The following is an 8,560-nucleotide window of genomic DNA, read 5'->3' on the forward strand; positions in this document are numbered from 1 at the left end:
TTTCAACAAAATTTTTTATATTTACAAGTGATCTCATTCTGTGATATTATACTAGTATCTCTTAATATAACTAGAAATATTTGTTTTGCCTTATTTAATTGTTAATCAGATATTGAGCAGTATATAGTAAGAAACAATGTGTTTTGTAATTAGTTAAATGAGAACCTACAATAGTTATTTAATTTGAAAGTTTTGTTTATTTCTCAAATATCAGCTAGGACCCTTGAATTACCAAATCTAATCTCTGAAAGTTCAAAGAAAAGTCGATTAATTCTCTAGGCAAAACTTAGTTGTTAGACTTCAGGAACCAGAAGATGGCATAATGTTTATGTCGCTGGACTCCCACATAGTTGACCATGGTTCAAGTCCCAGATTCAGCAGCTTAAAACTCGCGCAGGGCACATGTGCATGTGCATGTGTGCCCAAAATCCTGAGAGGAGAATGGAGGAGAAGGGATTGAGGTATGACCATCCCCATGGTGGGGGATGATTTCTTATTTTCTGTCCCTCTGTTTCTCTGGCAAGCACATGTGCCCTATTGCAAAAATCTCTCTTTCTTACTCAAAAAAAAATTAGAGTTTATATAAACTTAATCAAAAAATTGCATCTAACTTCCTCTAGCTGTTAAGAAAAACTTGTATAATATTGGTCAAAAAGATTAAACTGGTGGTGGTAGGGAGGTGCTTTCTCTCTGTCTCTTCTGAAGAGAACAGGCTTCCACTAACAAAACAAAACAACAACAAAAACAGAAATGATTATTTACTTCAGGACAGAAAGAGAGGGAGGGCACTTCCAACAGGGTCTCAGTATGCTGCCATCCCCCTTCTTCAGCCTTCCAGCCAATCACTCATATATTCAATTTTATCTGGGATTACATTTTGAGTTCTATTTGTATGGCTTCAGTATCATGTAGCAGTACCCCACTGCCTTTGTCATCATTGCTGGCACCATGGCTGGACCAGATCTGAATAATTTTAAGCTTAAACTTCAGTAAAATAATCTCAAAAATTGGGATCTAATTTTTTTTTTGCAAACTGGCACATTTATTTCAATAACACATTATTCTCTTGACTTAGGACACATTTAGTACTTTTAGCAAGTACTTTACTTTTCCATGCATTTGTTTGTTTGTTTTCTTTAGTGTAATTTTAAAGACAGTATTACATACTGACTTATGGTGACATCATCACATTTCATAATATATATTCTATGCAGGTTACAATGGTAGCTAGAATACCAAATGCTTATGATTGTCTAACCATCCATGAATAATAGCATTTGGAGGTAATATATGTTCTATTTACTATCAAATGATCATTTTCATGTCATCACTGTGAGTTACCACTTTTACCCTAGAATGTTAGTTTACTTTTTGAATTCTAAATAATAAAATTAAAAAATAAATAAATTAAAATAAAATTAACATATACTTAATATAATGCTTTATATATCATATATGCACTTTTTACAGGTATCTTAAGAGACTAGATTTTTGCTTTCTTCTCTGTTCTGAGATCACTCTCTCTCAGCTAGTGGTACTTTTTATGATATTTTTGTATACACTTTCTCATTAGTGATACAGTCCTGGCTAGTTGTATTATTGCATTCACAGCAAAATAGACTTTACTGGAACTCTTTAATTAAAATATTCCTCTCCCTTTATCCCTTTCATTTAACTTTCCTGGGAAGAGATTGTCTAGAATAGGGATAAACTTGAGTTTTCTTAGCTAAGTATTTCGAATAACCCTTAAAGAACAAATTCAGAAATTCTAATTAAATCACGGTACAAATATATAGTCAAATATATTACACGCAGTATTTTAGCAACTTTAAGGCTATTATAATGGTATATTGCTCTGTTCTAAAAATCCCATGACTTTAGTCTATGAGTTTGGGAGGAAAACATCATGAAATCAGGATTATAATTTAAAGTAGGTCTCAAAGTACCTGGAAAGTGGTATAAAATATTTCAAACTGTTTTTTTTGAAATTAATAACTTCATTTAAAAAATGATACATAGGTACTGTTTAAAAATTCAAGCAAGAAGCCAGCAGGTGACATGGTAGCTAAGGTGCCGATTCCTACATGGTCGACTGCAGTTCAAATCCTGGACCCAGAAGTTTGAAAATCACTTGGGGCATATGTGAATATGTGAATGCCTTCCCAAAGTCCCAAGAAGAGAATGGAGAAGAAAGGATTGCATCATGGTCATCCCCCTGGGGAGTAATATCTCACTTTCCCTCTCTCCGTCTTGCTTTTTTTCTCTCTCCAGGAAGCATATGTGCTCTATCGCAAAAACAAAAACTAAAACAAAAACAAAAAAACAAGCAATATAAAATAATATGAAGGAGTAAATATAAGTATTTTGTGCAAAACTCCATCATTAGAAATAAGTATCATTACTAGTTGCTGAGAAATATTCTAGACATACATCTCAGTCATCAGACTAAAAAATAAAAGAAAGGTAGAATCTAGATATATCAGGATAAAAGAATGGATGAATATATTGATGGATGGATAAATGGAGAAACAGAAATACTTCCAAAAATGTCTCTTTCTTTATATAGAGATATATGTATATTTTAAATATTTAATACAAAAGTTATTAGACATTTACTTAAAATTAAATTTATTTAATAATCAAAAGTGAGTGAAAAGTTATGAAATTAGAATAAGGTATCCCTTATTACCCAAGAGGAAATAGATGGCACAGAGAAAAGTAGGTTGCAGTTGCTGGGAAAAAGTTCCTCATTTTTCCATACTTCAGTGGGTTGAGACTTCTGAATCCAGTTAAACACAGGCTTTTATAATTTTTTATTATTGAAAATTTCAAACATATACAAAAGTATATTAATAATCACATGAAACTATCAGCCATTGTCAAATAATATCAATATTTCACCATTTTGATTTTATTTATTCCTCTCTTTTGGAGATTTTTTGCTATAGGGCACATGTGCTCATCAGAGATAAAGAAAGAGAGAAATCATCCCACTCAGGAGGGATGGCCACGCCACAATCCCTTCTCCTCCATTCTCCTCCTGGGATTTTGGGCACTCACGCACATGCACCTGGTGTGAGTTTGAAACCACTGGGTCTGGTAACTGAACTGCAACTGAGTGCATGGGAGCCCAGAGACGTAACCATTTTGTCATCTGCTGGTTCCTATTTTTATTTACAACTTAAAATTTTGTTAGAACTTGTATGTTTGCTTCCTAGAAAGATAAAGATGCAGGGGAGCAATGGGGCATGCTAACACTGCAGTTCATTCTCTGCCATTTCTCCATGCTGTCCAGATTTGGGGCATTCATGCACACACTCCTAGCTTATTTTTCAAGTTGCCAGGGATGATATTTGAACCACATGGTTGGCCATATGAGATCCAACTCCCTTAATCACTAGGCAACAGGACTGGTTCTCTCTTTAACTTTTAATTTTGAAATAATTTTATATTACAGAAGCATTGGAAGAATAGTACAGAGAAGGTCTGAATACTTTTCACCCCAACTTTATAATCATCAACGTATTACCAAAATTTTTTTTATCACTCTCTCTATAAATGTATATTAACTTTTCTAAACTGTTTAAGGATAAATTATTGACAGGAAACATCTCTGACTCCTAAGAACTACAGTGTTTTTATTTTTTTTTTCTTAAGGACATTCAGGGCCAGCAGGTGGCATGGTGGTTAGGGCACTGGACTCCCACATGGCTGACCATGGTTTGAGAAGGCCTAGACCAGGTGGCTTATGCCAAAATCAGTAAATTAATGCTGACACAATGTTGTTATCTAATCTATAGGCCTTATTTGAACTTTACCATTTGCCCAGTAATGCTTACTGTGGTTTGAATATGTCCTCCAAAGTTCACGTGTTGGAAGCTTAATCCCTAATACAAAAGTCTTGAGAGGTGAGACCTTTCAGAGGGATTAGGTCATGAGGGCTCTGCCCTCATGAATGGATTCATGTTGTTATCTTGGGAGTAGGTTCCTGTTAAATAGTGAGTTCAGTACTCTCTCTTGCTCTCTTGATCTGCCTTCTGCCCTGCGATGATGGAGCATAAAGGCCCTTGCTAAATATAGGCACCTTCATATTGGCCCTCCTAGCCTCCAGAACTATAAGAAATAAATGTCTTTATAAATGATACAGTCTGTTGTATTGTGTTATAGCAACAGAAAATGGAGAGTGCCTTTTATAGTAGCGAGAAACAAATCAATAAACACTAATCCAGCATTACACATTGCATTTAGTTTTCTCTTTGTTTTAATCTGAAACTGTCTTTTAGTCACACTGAAGACATTTTTCTTTCATGACCTTGATATATCTTTTTTTGCATGTATTTATTTATTTCTTCCATGAGAGAGAGAGAGATAGGGATGGACACAAAGAGATAGAGAGAAAGAGAGATATACATGTACCCCCAACAGAGTCTTCATGCTGTAATACACCTCCAGGCACATGCATACACCTGGCATGCACAGGGAGACATTAAGACTTGAACCTGACCCTGGATCTTTCCATATGGCCTCTATATTTTGTAGTGTTAAGTTACCACTGTGCCACTGCAGCCGGTCTGACTTTGATATATCTGAAGAATTTTATTAGCCAGTTATCTTATCTCTCAATTTCAGTATGGTCATCATTTCCTTATGATTATATTCAGTTTATGTTTCCTTGGCAGGAACATCACAGAAGTGATATTGTGTCTTTTTCCATGCATCATATAAGATGGCACCACTAAAGATGATGCTAATTTTGGTCACTTAACTAAGATGGTTTCAGTCAAGTTTCCCAATTCTACAGTTACAGTCTTTTCATTTTAATTCGTAAGTATATTTTGGAGACATATTTGGAGATGATTCAATATGCTGGCTTTCATTAAATATGTACCCACTAGATTTAGAACACACTGATGATTTCTATCTGAATTATTACTTCCTAGGGTAGTTGACAAATGGTGATGTTTACAATTCTTTTTTTTTTTTTTTTTGGAGAGGTTTTTGCTATAGGACACGTGTGCTCACCAGAAAGACAAAGAGACAGAGAGACAGAAAGTGAGAAATCACCCCCAGGGGGGATGGCCATGCCTCAATTCCTTCTTCTACATTCTCCTCTGGGGATCTTGGGCATGCATGTACACGCACCCAGAGTGAGTTTGAGCCACCGGGTCCGGGACTCGAACCATAGTCGGCTACATGGGAGTCCAGTGACACAGTGACATAGCCATTATGCTAACTACTGGTCCCATGATTTTTATAATTCTGTAATTCCTTATGCATTTACTAGTTATCATTTTGTCATAACGAATAGCCTTCCCTACTCCTCCATTTAGCCATTTATGTATAGCAGTATTCTTATTTTATTTGATGGGTTAATAGCCATTATTGTCAATTATTTGATGCTCAATTTGTCTCATATTCGGCCACTAGAAACCCCTTCAAGTTCTCTTCTGTGTCCTTTTGACAAAATCTCCTTGAGGCTTTCTGACACCAAATGTTCAAGGGTCATCTTGTCCTTTTGCACATAACAGTCCCAGAATAAGTAATGTCTCTATCTTGGTTACTTTTAGTGGAGATTAATATTTAGAGACCAAGATCTGAATACAAAGATGCTCATTACTTCTGGGGTGCCATTGTTTTAGATTCTCCTAGTGAATATCTATAATATATCTATTATCAGGACCAGTAGGTAGCATAAGGGTTATGTTGCTGGACTCCCACATAGTTGACAGTGGTTTGAGTCCTGGACCTGGTGGCCTAAAACTCATACTGGGCACATGTACGTGCATGACCAAAATCCTAAGAGGAGAAAGGAGGAGAAGGCATTGTGGCATGGCCATCCCCTTTGGGAGATCATTTCTCACTTTCTGTCTCTCTGTCTCTCTTTCTCTCTGGTGAGCACACGTGCCCTATAGCAAAAATCTCTCTCTCTCAAACAAAAAATATATGTGTGTGTGTGTGTATATATATATGTCATCTATCCATATCTGTCATCTTTATGAAAAACCACAAACTCATACTATTAATTCCAAATCTAAGATAAAATCACAAAACTTATTCTAACCTCTATACTTTCTAGATTTGTAATTCTCTTCTCCAAAAGTAAACCAGTCTGTCTTTCTTTAAAATATATCCCACTTACTGCTTAATCCCAGAAGATACATACACAAGTAGTTTCAGAGTTGTTAACCCTTAGCACTGGGAAAAACAAACCTTTTAGCTAGAGTTTTAGTGTTCTTTTGTCTGTGGCCTGAGGGTGATAGTCACAATACTGTGTTAACAAGTTAATTGGGTTAGTTATTTTTCTCTCTCCTCTTCAGTGTGGAGAAGTTATTTGTTTGAAATACCATTAAGTTTTGTTTGTTTATTTATATTCTATGTTAGCTTTTATTTTCCCTATCCTGACTTCTTTGATTTTTTAATATGTAAAATGTTGATATGATCTCAAAGCTATAGATGAAAATACATTTGAGAGAGGAGCTACTCCAAATCCTCTATCTCATTTTCATTTCCCCATTCTTTCCATTCTGTGACCTTGCATCATCTGGAAATAAGAACTCTTGTTTGTTTCTGGTTTACACTTCTTGTGTTTCTTTTTTGCATAACTTAGTAGAGGTATATTATTCCATTTTTCTTTTCTCTTAAAGAAAAGTTAGTACCATAGAATTTTTTTTGTGCTTTACTTAGTACTCTGTTATGTAGCTATATTGTAGATTCCTATGGATAGGTATTTAGATTGCCTCTAGTATTTTATATATAATATTGCAATGAATAATCTCGAGCATATATATTTTCTTATTGTAAGAATTACATCTGTAAGGTCAAGTAGCACAGGTGGGATTGCTGGATCAAAAGGCAAACATGTAAGTAATGTTAGATAGTACTTAATTCCTGTTCATAAGTGTTCCACAAGTTTCCATTCCTACCCATAACAAATGAGAGCGCCAGTTTCTCTACAGCTTTATCAATTTACAGAATATATTGTCATAATATGTAAATTTTGCCAATCAGGTAGGTGGAATGTGATGTCTCAGTGTACATTTAATTTGTGTTTCTATTATGATGAATTAAGTCAGATATCCTTTCATTGGTTTAAGGGATACAATACACACACATGCACACACACAATGAATTGTCTACTGAGAACATTCACCTACTTATTACTGAGGTTTTGTTCTTTTTAACTTTTTGGTGTTGTTATAAAGATAGCTGGATCCCACATAGCCAACTGCACAGTTCAAGTCCTAGAGCAGTGGCTTGAAAAACACGCCAGATACATGTGTGCTCAAAATCCCCAAAAGATGGGACCAGTAGACATCGTAATGGTTGCATCGCTGGACTCCCACATAGTTGACGGGTGACTTAAACTCATGCCAGACATAAGTGTGTGCATGCCCAAGATCCCAAGAGGAGAATGGAAGAGAAGGGATTGTGGTGTGGCCATTCCCCCGGGGGGTGATCTTTGGCTTTTTGTCTTTCTGTCTCTGTCTTTCTGGTGAGCACACACACTCTACATCAAACACTTGTCTTAAAAAAATTAAATAAAAAAAATCGCAAAAAAAGAAGGGAAGAGAGGGGATTATGGCATGGTCATCCCCCCTGGAGGATAATGCCTCTTTCTGGTGAGCACGCATGCTTTGTAGCAAAACTTAATAAAATAAAACATAACCATTAGCTCTTTACTTGTGTTATATGTTGAAAAATTTCTTCCAGTTTGTATACTATTGTGTGACTTTTTGGATGCCTTTTAAATTTTTTATATAGTCAAATTTATCAGCATTTTCTTTTATTAAATCTATATTTTGAGTCATAGGTAGAACTTTTTCCAGATTTTATTCTAGTACTTGTATAATTTCATATTTTACATTTAGAGTTCTGATCCAATTGAAGTTTTTTCTTCTTTGTGGTGAGAAATATCCTCTCTTTTTATTTCTTTTCAAACTGGTTAACTGGTTGTTTCTATGCCATTTAAAAAACATAGTTTATCTTTGTCACAGTGATTTGAGGAGATACTATTATCATATACTAAATTTACTAAATTTCCATATGTACTTGGCCTGCTTTTGAACACTACTCTGTTTCATTGAGTTGTTTTTCTATATCTGAACCATTATTGCGGGTTTTTAATAACAAGAATCCATACCATGTTTAATTTATATAGCTGATCCTACATTATGGTTTTATTTTTCTGTTTGCTATTTATTTTGGGATTTGTTTTTCCATATGAACTTTAGTATCAAGTTGGTTGCCTCCAGAAAAAAAAAAAAACTGTTTTTTTTAAATTAAGATTGTTAAACATATATAAAGTAACATAGAAAATATTGGCATCTTTGTGCATAAAACCATCCTAGCCAAGAAAAAGAAATCTTTCTCTGTGTCCCTTAGTGTACTTTGTTGTGTATATATTTCAGGAGTAAGTAAAAATTTTCCTCATATAGGCTGTACACACATGTTTTTAATTTTATTCCTAGGTATTTCATCTTTGTGCTTCTTTTATAAATGGAGATTTCTTTTTTTTTTTTTTTTTGAGAAGTTTTTGCTATAGGGCGCATGCACTCACCAG

The sequence above is a fragment of the Tupaia chinensis genome, unplaced genomic scaffold (genome assembly GCF_000334495.1).
Source record: "Tupaia chinensis unplaced genomic scaffold, TupChi_1.0 Scaffold144482_1, whole genome shotgun sequence".
NCBI classification, from domain to species: Eukaryota; Metazoa; Chordata; class Mammalia; order Scandentia; family Tupaiidae; genus Tupaia; species Tupaia belangeri.